Source organism: Diceros bicornis, chromosome 23 (genome assembly GCF_020826845.1).
Source record: "Diceros bicornis minor isolate mBicDic1 chromosome 23, mDicBic1.mat.cur, whole genome shotgun sequence".
Taxonomy (NCBI): Eukaryota; Metazoa; Chordata; class Mammalia; order Perissodactyla; family Rhinocerotidae; genus Diceros; species Diceros bicornis.
This window is the reverse complement of record NC_080762.1, coordinates 30,721,448-30,739,724: the sequence shown is the minus strand read 5'-3', so window position 1 is coordinate 30,739,724 and position 18,277 is coordinate 30,721,448.

The following is an 18,277-nucleotide window of genomic DNA, read 5'->3' as shown; positions in this document are numbered from 1 at the left end:
TGAACACAAATGATAACCTGTAGTTGTTTGTTTACTAGTTTTTTTCACTATGTTGAAATTTGCCAAGGTCAACATTACCTTACCTGCTTTTGATCAATGACGGTAATTGTGAATCTATGCACGTAGACAGTGTTCAATAAATAGTTGATGATGATGATAATTCTCACTGGTTTGCTTGTAATCTAGATTTATTTTCTTTCTCTTTCTATGGGAAGATAAAAATGAGTCCAATATCTCAGGCTGCTTAGAGGACACATTAAATTTCTATACTTAACCACATAGCTTATTTGTAAAATAGGTTTCTCTTTTACACCATTTTATTAACTTGATTCACTTTTCAATTTTCCTGTCTCCTCTATTGTCAGGCTTAAAAATAAATGATTCTTTTAAGTTCTTTTTATTTCACTAGAATCATTAAATTTTACTTAGTTATGTAGGAAGAATATAGTGATAGAATTAATACTCCAATTACTCTGCTTGAATGGGAGGGTTATTACGCGCGTGCACGCATGCGTGCATGGGTTTTGCATACTCTGAAATAGATACATGTCCCTCTTCTATATAATTTGAAATAATTATTGGAAGAAAGTCAAATACAAGGTCACTGCCTAATTGATTCAGAAAGTCAAAGGAAAGAAAACGATTAGGGTACTTTCACAGAGGTTGTTTATCGCTAGCAAACAGCAATTCTGGTTTGCTGTTCTCAGTAATAGCAAAAAGGAAGCAAGTACAGGGTCCTATATCAATTATTTTCAGTTTAAGAACTACCTAATGGAAACAAGAATAATTTAATGTGAAGGCTACAGAGTATAAATATTTCACATAAACCAGTTATGAAAGTTACATTACGCTGATTGTGTAAAAGTGCCCTTCAGAGAGGTTCTGTAGAGATAAACTTATACTTTCAGTCAATATCTTTACAGAATTCTGCCACAGTTTAATGGACTGCCACACTTAAATTTTCATATGTAAATTCTTAGCTGAGTGCCTTGATAGGTCTATAACTTACTACCTTTAAAGCATTGATAAGGACAATAGTACACTGGGGATGAACTGTGACCTTCTGGTAAGAGGATGGCATCCCTTTATCAAATTTTCTTATACCCAGCTGACTTAAAACATGTCATTATAAAAGAGATTTTCAGTTGTTAAAATTTTGTTAACATTCATAAAAAATAGCCAGTGAATTATTATTCCATTTACCCAAAAAATGATTATTCAATTCCCATTTGTTACCGAGATTTCTTTTAACATTGTATAATTTACACACTTGAGAGATTCCAGGAAATTAACTAGAGTATGCTGCATTTTATTGAACAAGGCAAAATTTCTTGTATAAATACTAATCTTGATTATTTTATATATCAGTTTGAGAGTTTGGAATTTTAAGAATCCCTTTAGCTATTCCATTGTGTATGTCAGGAATAAATGGTTTAAATTCATTGCTGATTTGTATGTGTCGTGTGTGTGTTATCTTTTTGTAACCCTTGTTTCTATGGTTGAGTTTCTATGGAGATTTATGTTAGAGTTAGCACAATCTTTTTTTTTTTCTGTTTCAGTGTCACACCAACATAGCCACAGCCAGTCAAGATGAAATAGTATTTGAGGAAACAACTAGATAGTAGTCAGTAGAGCAAATTCACTCAGTTAACAGCGGCAAGCAACTGAATGTGGGCTCCATGCTAAAGTTTGGTAGGCTCCATACTTAAAATGACAGCTTAAAGAACATATTAAAAAATAATTTTTTCCTGGGATATGTAGACTAGAAGCGTATTTTGTTTTCAAGATAATTTTTAAATATTTTTTATTAGAAAAGGAAACTGTGTGTCTTATAGAGAAATCAAAGAGAAAACAACAAACAAAAGTCTGTATTTTTACCCAAAATTATGAAAACCATATGCGTATTCAAATTTGGTGTGTGCATTATACCATAGCATAATTCTGTAACTTTAATTTTTAAAATATACTTGAGAACATCTCCATGCCAATAGATATATTTATGCAACAGAACTTCTAATAGTTTTATAACATTCCATTGCCTAATATCTCACATATTTTAGTGAGTTCCTATTTTTACATAATTTCTACCTTACAGAAAAGTTGCAAGAATATTATAAGGAATTTCTATATACCCTTTATCTATAACAGCAATTGTTCAAATTTCTCTATTTATCTTTCTCTTCTCCTCCCCTCCTCTGTTCCTGTCTCTTTCCCTCTCTCCTCCTATACACTAGCACATTTATATATATACAAATTATTCTATTTTGATGAGCTATTTGAGAAAAAGTTAGAGAAACCACATCCCTTTGTCCCTAAATACTTCAATGTATATTTCTTAAGAATAAAGACATTATCTTTCATAAACAATGTACAGTTTTGAAAATAAAAATTCCAATTATACAAAATTATTGTCTAAATAGTAATCCATATTTAATGTCATCAATTGTTTCAATAATTTCTTTTATGGCTATCTTTTCCTGAGCCAGGCTCAAATTCAGGACCAACCCTGGATTTAGTTGTCCTGGCCCATTAGTGCCCTTTATTCTGGAATATGTTCTCAGCATTTCCTTCTTTCTTGTCATTGACACTTTGGAGAGTTAGGAACAGTTAGTTTCTAGAATGTCCTTCAACTTAGATTTGCCTGTTTCCTGGTAATTAAATTTATATTTTTATATTGTTTGCAGGTATAATGAAGAAGTGATATGTATTTCTACATGCATTTATAAGAAGGCACTTGATGTCATTTTGTTCCAATATTGGATTAGATTGCATATTAGATTTGATGACCTTTGTCAGTAGTATCCTCCAGGTTTCTCCACTATAAAGTTACTGTTTTCCAATTGTAATTAATAAGCAATTTAGGAAGAGATGATGCAAATATCATGTTTCCTAGAACATTTTCGTTCATATGTTTCAGCATCCATAATTTGTGTGTTTATTAGTTGGTCTTCTACTGTAAGGAAAAGCTTTTCCATTTCCCTATTTATTTGTAGCAATATGCCTCACAGGTAATTATATTTTTCAAAGAATTTTGATCATTATTATAATTATTTCTTTGATGCCCATATTGTCCTAGATTTGGCCAGTGGGAGTCCCTTAAAGACAGTTCCTGGGGCCAGCCCGGTGGCATAGCAGTTAAGTTTGCCCATTCTGCTTCCCTGGCCCAGGGTTTGGCGGCTTGGATCCTGGGCACGGACCTACTCACAGCTCATCAAGCCATGCTAAGGTGGCATCCCACATAGAAGAGCTACAACTCTACAACTATGATACACAACTATGTACTGGGGCTTTAGGGAGAAAAAAGAAATACAGGAAGGTTAGCAACAGATGTTAGTGCAGGGCCAATCTTCCTCAAAAAAAAAAAATGACACCAGAAATTGCCAATCTTGTACATTTAAAAAAAAAAGACAGTTCTTGTGTCTTTTCGACATGCTCTCAGGAGTTTTTTAATTTGTATTTTCAATGAGATCATTGTAGATTCACAGAGAGTTGTAAGAAATAATGTGGAAGGATTCCATGCGCACTTTACCCAGTTTCTTCCAATGGAAACATCTTGCAGAAACTATGATACAATACCACAGCCAGGATATTAACGTTGATATAATCCACCAATTTTATACAGATTTCCCAGTTTTACTTGTACTCATTTGTGTGTGTTTTAGGTCTACACAATTTTGTCACATGTGTGTGTTTGGGTAACACAAATACCACAGTAAAGATACTAAAAAGTCCCATCACCACAAGGAGCCCTTGAGCTGCCCTTTTATAAGCACTTCCACCTCTCTCGACTCCGTCTTGTCCCCAACCCTTGGCTAACACTAATCTCTTCTCCATTTCTAAAATTTGGTCACTTCAAAACTGTTATATAAATGGAATCATACAGTACGTAAACTTGTGGGATTTTTTTTTCCCTCAGCATAATTCCTTGGGAATTCATTGAAATTGTTGCATGTATCAATACTTCACTCCTTTTTATTGCTGTCTCGTATTCCATGATATGTATGTAACACAGTTTAACTATTCACTTGTTGAAAAACATCTGGACTGTTTCCAGTTGTTAGCTATTACAAATAAAACTGCTATAAACATTCATGTACAGATTTTTATGTGAACATGAGTTTCATTTCTCTTGGATAAATATTCAAGATTGCAAATGCTAGATTGTATGGTAAGTGCAGATTTAGTTTTATAAGAAACTCCCCAACAGTTTTCCAGAGTGGCTGTACCATTTTACATTCCCACTAGCAATGTATGAGTGATTCATTCTCTCTGCATCCTTGTCATGACTTGGTTTCATTATTATTTTTTATTTTAGCCATTCTAATAAGTATGTAGTAATGTCTCATTTTGGTTATAATTTGCATTTCCCTGATGACTAATAATATTGAACATTTTTTCATGTGCTTATTTGCTCTCTGTATGTCCTCTATGTTGAATTGTCTATTCATGTCTTTTGCCCATTTTCTAATTGGATTGCTTGTTTTTCTACTATTGAGTTTCAAAAGTTATTTAAATATTCCAGACATTAGTCTTTGATCAAATATGTGGTTTGTAAATATTTTCTCTCTAAGTCTGACGCTTTTCATGCCCTTCACATTGGCTTTCACAGGGTAAAAGCGTTCCATTTTTACTGGGTCCAATTTGTCAATATTTACTTTTATGGATACTATTTTTGGTATCAAGTCAAAGCCTCTTTGCCTAGTCATAGATCCTCAGTATTTTGTCATATCTTTTTCTAGCATTTTTATATTTTTACATCTATGATCCATTTTGAGTTAAATTTTGTATAAGTATAAGGTTTAGGACAATTTTATTTTATTTTGTTTTGTTTTTACTGTGGCTGCCCAATTAATCCAGTACTCTTTGTTGAAAAGGCTAGCCTTCCTCCATTGAATTCTTTTTGCACCTTTGTAAAAACATCGGTTGTGGATATTTGTGTGAGTCCGTTTCTGTGCTCTCTATTTTACTCCGTTCATTTGTTTGCCATACTTCCACCAATACCCCACTACAATGTCTTGATTACTATCGATAGAGAATAATCTGAAGTATTGGGTAGAGAATTCCTTCCATTTTATTCTTCTTTGTAAAAATTGTTTTAGCTATTCTATGGCCGGTGCCACAGAATCTAAATTTTAGAATAAGTGTGTCTATGTTTACAAAAATCTTGCTAAGGTTTTGATAGGAAATGTATTAAAACTATAGATCAATTTGGGGAGAACTGACACCTTTATTATGTTGATTCTTCCAATCCATGAACACATATCTCTCCATTTATTTAAGGTTTTTATTTCTTTCATAAGCAATTTTTAATTTTCAGCATACAGATCCTGTATAGGTTTTGATACATGAATACGTAAATATTTCATTTCCTTAGAGAAACTAAATGGCATGGTGTTTTAATTTCATTGTCTTCATGTTCATTGTCAATGTACAGAAATGTGAATGATTTTTGCCTATTGATCTTTATTCTTCAACCTTGCGGAACTCATTTATTAGTTCTAGGAGTACTTTTGTAGATACCTAGGGATTTCTTATTACAGGCAATCATATCCTTTACAATAGGGGACATTTTGTTTCTTCCTTTCCAAACCACATGCCTTTTATTTATTATTTCTTGCCTATTACAGTGACTGGCGCCTCTAGTAGTAAGTTGACTAAGAGTGGTGTGAGTAGACATCCTTATCTTGTTTTCTATCTTAGGGTCTACCCAGTAGGCAGACTTAAACATGGGGCCAACTGAAATCTGTCAGAGATTAAACTCATTTTAAGGATTTTGATAGTTATTCCAAATTAAAGTTTGTACCAAATTATATTCTCGCTGGTAGGACATGAAAGCTCCCATTTCCATAGCTTTATCAATAAGTGTTACACATGTTTGAATCTGTACTGAGTTGTACAAGTAAAAATAGTATTTCATAGATTTAATTTGCATATATTCAATTATTACTGAGGTTAAATATTTTCCATATTTTTATTAGTGTTATATGTTTATCCTTTTGTAAAATCTTATTCATGTCCATTGGCATTTTTCTATGTAAGTGTTCATCTTTTTCTTATTGATTTGTAAGAGCTCTTCACATATACAAAACCTTTATCATACATTAAATTCCTATTTGGTTTTCATCTGTTACTGACTTTTTTATTCTGTTTCATCAATCTGTTTGTCAATTCCTATGGCAGTTAGTATCTGCTTTAATTCCAAAACTTGTATAATATATTTTAATATTTGGACTGAAAGTCTTTTATTCAAAGTTGAAGCAAATAATAACCAAAGGGCATGAAAAAAATTATGCTACACTCTTAAGGGCTTCTGAGACTCAACATATACAAATTAAAGCCTTCACTTCTTTTATGCTTCACTTAAAGCTAAATCATTCCACCAAAACCATCAGTTATATTTCAGCATAATAATTCCAAAGATAATTCAACTGCTTACTGAATGCATTATAGAACATTTAATATTGCAATATTAGAAATTTTAAAGATGACATAGTGCTACATAAAGTTATCTTACCTCGGGTCAGTGTTAGTCCTGGAATCCATCCAGGTTCAAGACCACATTTTGTTTGCAAGTAAAGCCAGTTATGAAGAGAATACAGAACATAGAGGCCGAGAATCATCTCATGGGTTTTCATCTGAATCATCATCAAGCAGAATGCATGCTGAATGATAATCTCTGTTACTATGATTCACTATCTTTTATACTGAGAGTTCATCTTTGGCAGGAATTATAATAGCTAACTACAAGCAAATTGTAGCCCAATACCTGAGCATAAGTCCGGTGTCAAACATTATCTAGGTACAGATGGATGAAGCTGTTGCAGTCAACTGTGAAGGTGTTCTCAGTTGACAACAGCAGGATGTTTATAAAATTCACAGTCAGAACGTCTGGTATTCTATTCCCCAAGTATTCTTGAATTGCAAAGTGAAGAAAACTGTTACTCTTCTCTGGCCATTATAACTGCTAAATTTTGGAAGCTCGGGTGTACCAACAGACTATCTTGGAAATAAATCCTCTAATCCTCCCATTTGCTTATCATATTTGTTTGCTTCTTCTTGTCATTCAACAGATGTTAATTACGATAGCAAAGGTAATTGTTTAATCAGTGTTTTTCACTTGTTTTTCTTTTGACTTTCTGTTCATGCAGAAAAATTGAAGGTGGTGTTCAAATTTCACTTTTGGCACTTGCTTTGGCAAGAGATTTATTTTCTCTCGGCCTCAAATTTGTTACAAGAAAAATACAAATATATAAAATTGTTGTGAGATTAACTGAAGTAACACCTGGCAAGTGCCTAGAAAAGTGGTTGGCATATGCTGGGTGCACCAAAATGTCGGCTTCTGGTGGCATTCTCATTTTATAGATATTATTTTGTTTTGAGGTGGGACAGAGCCAATTTATTTTTTCAAAACAAAATAGTTATTGACTCATTCCAAACCCATTTCTTGTTGCCAAATAGAGCTCAAGTAACTCAGAATTACTAACCAGGTCTCCAGAGCTCTTCAGTGTATATAGAAGGTTGCCTCCATTTTTTGTCCTCCTAGCCTGCAAAGATTTAAAGAAAGTCAAAGTGGCAGAAAAATATTAGGCCAAACATTTATTTAGTTCTACTGATATTTTTAAAAGACTGATTAGTTATTAATTATCACTTTAATGTTAAAAGTAACAAAATTCATCAGAATGGAGTAGAATCAGGAGCTGCTAGACAGCATGTTCTGGAAAATAGGCAGACCTCCCATTTCCACTCTAATCTGAGTTTTCTTTAAAATACAGCTTGAAAAGAAAAAAGGATAGAATAAGGGGCAGAGACGGAAATATTTGACCTATCCTGTTGGCAACTAAAGACACATCATAAGGAGTAAAATTTTTATGCCTTAGAAATTCTCAGCCTGCCACCAAAATGAACATAGGGCCCTCAACATGCAAGGCAGCTCAGTCTTATTACTTCCAGCGTCTTCCTGTCAGCTATTATTGGAGGCACCCAGGTGTGGAAAAGGATTATTGAATTGTTGGTTCAGCTTTACCATTTAATTACTGTTTGCCCTCCACTTGTCTTTTTGGGAGCTGATAGCTAGACCAAGCAGTTGCTATCCATGGTCCATTAGAGTTCAAAATGTTCTAATTGTTGACTTAGCTCAGGTACAGTTTGTGGAGGAAAATAGATAGGCTCTAGTTGAAGATGTACTTATTGATTGCTTTTCTGGGATTTTTAATTTTCATTTTTATTTGCAGTTAAATGAGATAAAGAGATTGAATTAATGTTCTTGAACAAGACCACACACCTGCCTAGTTGACAATCAAGTGCAGTATAATCAAGTGCAAAAACAGATATGGTCCTGACCCTGGAGCCTACAGTTTTGCTGAGGAGAAACATGAGAATAAAAAATTGAAAAAATTACCTACAGCTTAGATAAGTCCTTCAAAATAGTATCACATAATGTTATAAAACTTTATAAAGAAAATTTTCTCTTGTCATGGAGTACAGAGATTTCCCTGAGGAGGAGACATTTGAGCTAGAATCTGAAGGATAAACACAAGTTCACTAGGTGAGGAGGGAGTAGAGGGGAAAAGTATTACCTGCAGAGAGAACCACACAGTGAAAGGCCTTGAGACAGAAGAGAGCTTAACACCTCAACATGTACTACAAGGAAGCCCACTGTGGCTGGAGCCGGGGGGGTTAAGATGTGAGGAGAGAGGTAGTCAGGCCAGACTGTCATTCATCAGTCATTCATGCATTTACTCACTCCTTCAACGAATATCTTTTAAATGTTGTGACTAGAGCAGTGAACATAATTGAAAACTTCTCTGAGCAAGACAATGGCAGGTAATATTATCTACTTTCCTGAGAGTTAAAGCAGGCTGAAATGATGAATATGGCAAATTTTCAGATGAAATTGAATGTTCAAGAAAAAAAGCTTGCCTGAAGAACTGATATTTAATGGCGGGGAAAAAAACAAAAATGAGAAAGAGTTATTCATGCTGAGAACAAAGGGAAGAGTATTTCATGCAGAGAAACAGCTTGTCAATGACCTTAGGAAAGTAACGAGCTTAAGTTACAAAGAACAGAGAGAAGACCAATGTGGCTGAAGAATAATGAGCAAGAGAAAGCAGACTGATGTGACACGGGAGAAAGGGGCGGGAGGTAGATCACACAGGGATTTGTAGCTTGGGGTAGGGAACTTAGTAGTATTCTCAAAGGGGTGTGAAGTCTTTGAAGAGTGTGTGCTGATGGTAGGAGTGGGGCTGGGATCGGGGAATAGAGAGGTAGATCACTTAATTTTATTTTTAAAACTTCAGCCTGGCTTCTGGACATAGAATGAATCCTGTAGGGGCAAAATCAGAAGGCTGATTATAAAGAATCAGTCTAGCTGGGAAATGATGATTGTTTTGACTGTAGTTTAGATGAACAAAGGAGATTCTTCTCAGGTTGATAGGTACTCAAGAGGCCGTGCTGATACATCAGGCTGAAATGAAGGAGGAAACAAGGATGATCCCAATTTTTTGTCTTGAAATATGGTAATGGTGGTAGTGTTCTTGACTGAGATGTGGAAAATGAAAAAGAAACATTTGAAGAAAGCATTTGAAGAAAGCATTTGAAGAAAGCATTTGAAGTTCGAGTTCTGTTTTGGACAATTAAAGTTTGAAATGCCCCTTAGATACTCAAGCAAAGATGTGAGGAATGTACCTTGACAAACCAAAGTCCCAGGAAGAGGTCAGGGCTGAGCATATAACCTTGATAGTCTTCAGCATAAATGGTACATGATGAGAGTCCCTAGTGTGAAATGGAGATATTTAAGGTAAGAAGACTCAGAATCAGGCCCTGGGTCAGGCCTAAGTCAAATTTAGGCTTCACACACTGGAATCAAGATTATGCTCCCCCTAAGCCTTTTACTTGAATCATTTGGGGTCAAGTAGGTTATCTACATGCAGCTTTCTTCAAACCAACTTGTTTCCTTTAACAGGAGTGAAGAGGGAGCCCAGACATTCCAATTCCTACCCCTCGACTGTCAGTCTGAGTACCATGCTCAAACTTGAATCAGGAAAAAAATCTCATTGTGCCCCTTTTTCCTGTTATATATTCACCACTAGAAACCCGAGATACCCAGTTAACCTGCTTCTTCCACACACAGTAATCTACATACAGCTCTGAACATCTCCTGTTCTATATCCGTATCACACCTTTCCTCAATTCCAGAAATTCTTCAACTGTGCCCCATGGAATTCAAAGACCATCAGCAGCAAAATATTCTATTTTCTCAACCTCTTCTCTGAAAGTTTCCATTATTTTATTGTGCTAAAAAAAAAAAAATACCTGGCTTGGGGCCGGCTTGGTGGTGTAGTGGTTAAGTTTGCAGGCTCTGCTTCCGTGGCCTGGGAATCGTGGGATCGGATCCCAGGTGGGGACCTAGGCACTGCATATTAAGCCATGCTGTGGCAGGTGTCCCACATATAAAGTAGAGGAATATGGGCACAGATGTTAGCTCAGGGCCAATCTTCCACATAAAAAAAAAAATGCCTGGCTTCTCCCTGAGGACACTGTCTTCTCTGCAGTCCTCTAAGTTGGTAGAAGATATTGTTGTGATTGTTGGGCTGGGAAGGGTGGTAGTGGTCCTCTTGCCTTTCTTTGCTGTTTTTATAAAATTCTACAAGCTGTCTCCCTAAAACATCCAGATTTGAATCTCACATCCATGGATTTTTACCTACTACTCTTCATTTGCTAGTGACATTTTCAGATCCTAGTTATTCAACCTGTGTGTTCCAAAGATGGCTGTGCTTGGGTCACTGTCACTCTTTCCACACTACTCCCGTCTTAATTCTTGGTGAGTTTCAGTATCAGTGTACTTGATCCTGATGACCCCTAGGCTCCTTATATCCTTAATTTACCTTCCAATGATCTTGCCTTCCACTTGGCCTTAGTCACACAGTCACATGATCTTATCCTGGGACTTATTACCAATAAAGGCAACCCTCCATAATAGCATGCATTTCACTGTTTCATCATCACTTTTTCAACTCCCTTTCTCTATTACCCTACTCCTCCAATCTATTTATCCTACTAATTGTCCCCTGTCACTCAGATCTTTGGTATTTTCTCCCTCCTCCTAAACTAGCTCAAATCCATGGTCAATTATTATAATCCTTTTTGCACACATATTTGACTCTGTGGCCATCTCTAATTTTGTTGTATTTATCAAGCAAAGTCATAAACCTGTTTAAGACAACTTTCTGCTTTTTCTACACCTGACATTGGTGCAACATGAATATAAAAGAAGAATAATTTCAAACTACATTGACTGCTTCACTATAAATTCATAATCATAAACCTAAAATAGTCCTTAATGTCTTCTAGTCATCCCATCATACTTCCATATATGCATCTACTCTCCTGCCATCCAAGATACAATTTCATAGCTTCTAATGTTTTCTCAAATTTTCAATATCATTTGCTCCATCTTCATTCTTAGATGATGAACTTGATTTCTACTCCATGAAAAAAAAATTGAAGTAATCTGAAAAGAACTGCCCCACATTCTCGACCATACATCTACTCAGCTATCATCAACTCTCAGAGTCTGCCTTCCATGCTCGTATCCAAAGCCAATTCTTCCACTTCTTTAGTGACCAGACATACAGTCTTAACTAACTGTTCTATGACCTCACTTAAACAATTATCCTCTTTCCTACATTAGAATTTTTACCTTTCTACCAAATCATTCTCATTAAATACAAATATGCTCTTCATTAAAAAAATTGTTGACTCTACTTCCCTCACCAAATACCATGCCATTTCTCTGTTCTCGTTTGCAGTAAAACTCCTCTCTCCACAATTCCTTTTCCCCCATCCTAAACAAACCCACATGAATCGGGCTGTCACCCACAGTATTTCAGCAGTACTGCTCTTATCAATGTCACCAATGATGGCTACATAACTAAGCATGAGGCTAAGTCTTCAGTCTTAACCTCACTTACCATACCAGCAGCATTTGACATAGTTGATCACTTGCTCTCCTTGATCCACTTCCTCTGCTTGGCTTCTGTGGGAGATCAAGATTTGGCCACCCTGAAATCTATCTCTTTACCTTGGTTGTTTTCTCCAGGGACATTTGACCTCCCCCACTAACTGCCTAAAGAATTTGACATGGTGACTCCTTCCTGGAACAGATCTATCATGACTGCTATAAAAGATAATTTAGGATAGAGGTTACAATAGAAAAGGCACCAACAAGCCCATCGTATCCAGAGTTCTGTCTCTCTGGCCACATTCTTTGGATGGCCCTGCGAGGAGTTGCCAGACAATTATTTACATTTGTAAGAGAAATCTCCATTTGTAAAAGTATCTCCCTCTCTGTTTTGAGAAGAGAGGGGGATGGCCTCATTTCTAGAGGCTTATCAATGTGGAAGTTAAGGCCTTGGGGCTGCATAATAAACCTTACTCTTGTTTACTGTGCTTTAGTGGTAATCTCCTGTAACTGACTCCCCCCACCCCCAAAATCCTCCTTTGTCATTGGCTGAACATGGTATTTAAGACGAGAATTTCTGCTATTGTGTTGAGAGACTCAGTGTCCCTGCTTTCTCCCATGTATACATGTTATTGAACTTGGTATTATTTTCTCCTGCTAACCTGTCTTGTTAATTATTTGGCCAGCCATAAGAACCTTAAGGAAAAGGGCAGAGGGAGATTCTCCCTCTTCCCCCGACAGTTTTGGTGAGCCAGCCAGGAGCCACACTGACTGGCAAGTTGCCTTCTCTGGCTGGAAGACCTGCCTTCTCCCTGGACTACTGCAGATGATGAGATACGGGAAGGCCTGATGAAAGCCGGCAAAAGGTAAGACTTCTTACCATGTCAGCCTCCCCGATCTCTATCTGCGGAGTCCGGCGGAAGGAAATGGTGAGAATTTTTTCTCTTTCTAAATTTAGATTGGCACGAGAAAATACTTGAGAAACTAGTTTCTTGTGCTTTTAGTGACTCTTGGTTTAAATTTGGTAGAGTACTCTTGGTTTTGATCTTGATCCCTTTTCCTCCCAGAGTAGTCTCTGTCTTGTTCTGTGTCCTGAGAAAACTTGGCTTTGTGACCAGTGAGAATATTCTCCTTGGTCTCCACCATACGGAAGGTGCGTTTACCGGGGTGCACCTTGGTGGCCAGTCGAGTAGACTGGGGTTCCGAACTGTCTCTTTGTCCGGCTGTGCCAAGCTCTCAGGGGAGTTTGTCATAAAGGGCCCAGTCCATAAGGGCTTTTGTCGTCTTAACCTTCGTTGCTTGTTAGTGCTGGAAAAATCCCATTCCAGTATCGCCTGCCCGGTGTCACAGATTAGCGGGTCTGTGATTGGAGGCGTCCCACACTATTGTGGGAGACCGGAGACACCGTTTTCACTACACCATCCTTACCGCCTGTGCAACGAAGGTCTTTACTTTTTCTGAATATCTTTGAGAATAAATTCTGTGGATCATGGGGGCTACATCATCTGCGCCCTCACCAGGGACGCCTCTTGCGTCCATGGTAGATTTATTCTAAGCGTGGAAAGTTACCTCCGGGTCTTTCCTTAAAAAGGCTTATTGGTTCGAGTCACTATTAGAATAAATATACAAATGAAGATCCTACTCGTCAACGGCTAGACGACGGATCCTTTGAATTGGAAAAACTTCTAAATTGGAAGAAAAAAATTATTTTGAGAGCTCTCACATAATTGTTTAATTGGTACCTAAGAAAAGGCCAGAAAAAAGGAACGGAAAAATTTGACTAACCTTAAGACCTTGACTCAGGTTACAATTAAATTGAAAACATGTAAAACTGTAAGTGTTGATAAGATTATAAAGGTTGGAATGTTTGACCTAATTTTATATAAAGACATTACATCAACTTTGCCTGAGTATGTTTTAAAATGTCTGACTGGGAATGCTTCCCTTGTCCAAAATTATAAGACCAAGACCTATTGATAAAAATCTTAATGATAACTATGTTTAAAGGTATAAGAAGTGATGAAATTTACATGAAATTTTATAGGAAAAAACTGATGTTATTTCTATTACAGAGCTGGTTAACAAAAATAGTAATTTAAATGATGGCTAATTTTATCTGAAGTCTTATGAAGTCTTATAGGCAATCTAAATAATTATTGGGAATAAATAACTAAATAGTTGTGACAAAGATAAATGTTGGGTGAACTTTAAACAATAATTGTGTGTTATAGTGGTTACAGCTTCCAAACTCTTTTTGGTGACTTTTAGAGTTTTGCTAAATTTTATGAAAAAAACTCTCAGAATATCATCATTTCCAAATAAGATAAGATATTAGACATTGATTGCTAAATGTACGTTTGTCTACTTTTGGCTTTTCATTACAGGAAAACTAAAAGATGTTTTGGGTCTATTGGTAAACATGTGTTTTATTAAAAGATTGTACTATAAAGTAACATGTTTCTAGAAGTTATGAAGTGTTTATAAATTTTCCAAGCCACAAATTACTAATGTAAAAAAAAGTTTATAATTGTTTAGTTTTTACTTAGAAATTAAGGTTTCTAAAGGTTAAAATCTCTAATTAGTATATGTGATTGAAAATTTTTAAAAATTAAAAAATATATGTCTGTGTACAGGGAAAGTAAGATATATAAAGAAGGAACAAAAAATGGAAATATTTTGTTTGGTTGATTAAAAAAGATAAATTTGTCCTCAAGTACTAGAAGGGAAAAGAAAGACATGGGACAAATTCTGAATGTAAAAAGAAAGTTATAAAAGGTTTGTGGAAGAAAAATTCTGGAAAAAGAGTTTTTGCATGGTCAAGTTGGCTAAGATTAAAATGAATTTAATTAAGTAAATGAGTTTTAATAGCAGAAGTAAGCTGGTGCAAAATTAAAATTTCTCGTAAAAGGATATTAAACTTGATAAAGAGGTTATAAAAGATTTTTCTTTACCTTGGAATAAGTCTACCAAAAAAAAAAACAAAAACTTGTTAAAATAATTTCCTGTGTTCAAAAGACTGAGGTCTCTCTATTAAAACTTTTTAGACTGTTAATGCTCTGTTTGCTTTGACTGTTTATATTTTTGACAAGCTCCCCAAAATTCATATCTTAAATAAAGTCTTTATTTTTACTTTTTTTCTTTGAGAATTTTCAAAGGGCCCTAGAACTTCTCAAAAAAATTTGCTCTCTTCCTATAAGGAGGAAGATACTAAACTTATTAGGCTGATTCAGTATGTTAAATTACATAAAAAACATTGTCAGACAAGTGATGATAAGCCTGCTTAGGTAGTATTATGTGGGCAAATGTTATTGACATAGGTGTTTTAAAATTGGATAACATTACTAAAATTCTGATCTGTCCTGGTTATCAGTCATAATTCTGGTTATTATTATTTCAAAGTGTTGTATGTCACAAAATTAACCAAATTTCTTTGTCAATTGCCATTTTGAGGTCTTGTTGTTTACAGACTCATTTCTTTGCTCTAATGCTTTTGCAAAATGTTTCAACTTCAGAAAAATTCATAGAAAAGACTCTGATATTTACACTAGAATACAGATTTCTGACAAACTTTCTGATCATAAAACTGAACTTGGTAAGAAATTACAGAAATCTGATGGAGAAACTGACTTCATGAAGCTGTTAACAAAAGACTGGGATCGAAAATAGATTACACAAGACTGAATGAACTGATAAAGATGATTATAATTTTTATGATTTTTCGTTTAAAGTATTGCTGAATTTTTAATGTTTTGTTTTTTCAGATTTAAGAAAAACTTTTTCTCTTTTCTCCTGAGTTAGCTATGATTTATAACAATTTGGTAAATGATATTTTTGTAAGTAAAATTAAAATATTTATCTTTTTCTCTCTACCTGATCCCTCGAATTTAAAAACTCTTAGTAAGTGAATATTGTTATTTTCATGGCAATATAGTTATTTGCATAAGTTCAATAAGAATCTGTTCTCCTTATAACAGGACACAATTAGAAACACTGGGTCTATTACCAAGGTTGTGACTGAAACATCATATTTACAATATAACCATACAGCTTTTGAAGAATAAAGATTAGACTTTATAGAATAAAGCCACGTGGAAATATTGGCCTGGTACCTTTATGTTCCAAGCAGCACTTACCAGGATAAATAAAGAATGTCACTTATCTGGCAGGTACAAAGAACCTCAAAATATTTTAGAGAAACCTCGGAAGAGAGGAATTCACCCAAATCTATAGGTATTACAGGCAAAGTCTGATGACAAAATCCTTGGCTTGGCTTTCCTGGCCTCGAGAGACCTTTAAAGTTCAATCTGAGATTCCTTATAAAAAGTTCCAGCAAAGCAGATTTAAAAGAGCCTATGTGATCAATTGCTATTCTTGCTGTACTTATGTAAATAATTGGGCCAACTCTATTAGAACTAGACTTATTTTGCAAATTAGTTAATTTTAATTTGGCTATCTTTGATAAAAATGAGGGTGATTTTAGAGAAAAAAATTATATTTCAGTAAAAACTATAGTATACATTTGTGGATATTAGATCCTAGTTTTGTTAATTGTCTTTTAAGGTTTTTGTTTTAGATCTGTTGACGGGACTAGATCCTGATTTCTTCTAGTCTCCTAAAATATCTGGCTACAGATGTCCAAACTAACGTTTTTGATTTTTTCCATCATTTTCATTTAAAATCACTGAAAACTGAACCTGCTCTTTTTCCTGAAGCCTTACAAACTGAAGCTGATGGACTTGATACAAACTTAAGAAATTACTTGATGACATCATCAGAGACATTTTAAACTACAAAAGATGCTTTGACGCTGACATCTAAAATTCTTCTTCAGTGGCTGTCCTCTGAACTCAAAAACTGCTTTACAACTTGCTCTAACCATTAACCTTGTTTTTCTTTTGTTTACGTAGAAATGTTTCTATTAAATACTTGATTGCTTGCTACCATAATATAGGCGTAACCTTGAGAGCCCACCTGCATCACCACCTTCCAAAATGAACTTAATTGAACTGATCTATTATCAGGACAAAAAAATGTGTTCAGTGAGATGAAACAGCCTACCAACTCAGCTTCTGGACTATGAAACTTCTTTAAGTTTCAGAAGGACTGTGAAACTTTTAGTTTCAAAGGCGGGACTGTGGGAGATCAAGATTTGGCCACCCTGAAATCTATCTCTTTACCTTGGTTGTTTTCTCCAGGGACATTTGCCCTCCCCCACTAACTGCCTAAAGAATTTGACATGGTGACTCCTTCCTGGAACAGATCTATCATGACTGCTATAAAAGATAATTTAGGATAGAGGTTACAATAGAAAAGGCACCAACAAGCCCATCGTATCCAGAGTTCTGTCTCTCTGGCCACATTCTTTGGATGGCCCTGCGAGGAGTTGCCAGACAATCATTTACATTTATAAGAGAAATCTCCATTTGTAAAAGTATCTCCCTCTCTGTTTTGAGAAGAGAGGGGGATGACCTCATTTCTAGAGGCTTATCAATGTGGAAGTTAAGGCCTTGGGGCTGCATAATAAACCTTACTCTTGTTTACTGTGCTTTAGTGGTAATCTCCTGTAACTGACTCCCCCCACCCCCAAAATCCTCCTTTGTCATTGGCTGAACATGGTATTTAAGACGAGAATTTCTGCTATTGTGTTGAGAGATGCAGTGTCCCTGCTTTCTCCCACGTATACATGTTATTGAACTTGGTATTATTTTCTCCTGCTAACCTGTCTTGTTAATTATTTGGCCAGCCATAAAAACCTTAAGGGAAAGGACAAAGGGAGATTCTTCCTCTTCCCCCCACACTTCCAAGATATTACACTCTCTTGGTTTTCTTCTACCCTCGTTGGCCACTTCATCTCATTCTCTTCAATGGTTCTTCCTCTTTTCCCTGGCCTTCTCATTTTGTAGTTTCCCCGAGCTTAGTCCTTGCTTCTCTTTTTATCTTTATTTCTTTGAAGATGCTAACAACTTTCATGGCTTTAAACACTATCAATATTCTTATGATTCACTAGTTTATATTTCTAACTTGGTCCTCTCCTTTGAATTTCAGATGGGTATCCAACTACCTTAACCACTAGAACAACAGCCAGCCCTGGTCTACTGGTTAAGACTCGGTGCTCTCACTGCCATGGCCCAGGTTCACTGCCCAGTCAGGGAATCATACTACCCATCTGTAGGTTGTCATACTGTGGTGGCTGCATGTTGCTGAGATGCTGAAAGCTATTCCACCAGTATTTTAAATACCAGCAGGGTCATCCATGGTGGACAGATTTCAGTGGAGCTTCCAGACTAAGACAGACTAAGAAGAAGGACCTGGCCACCA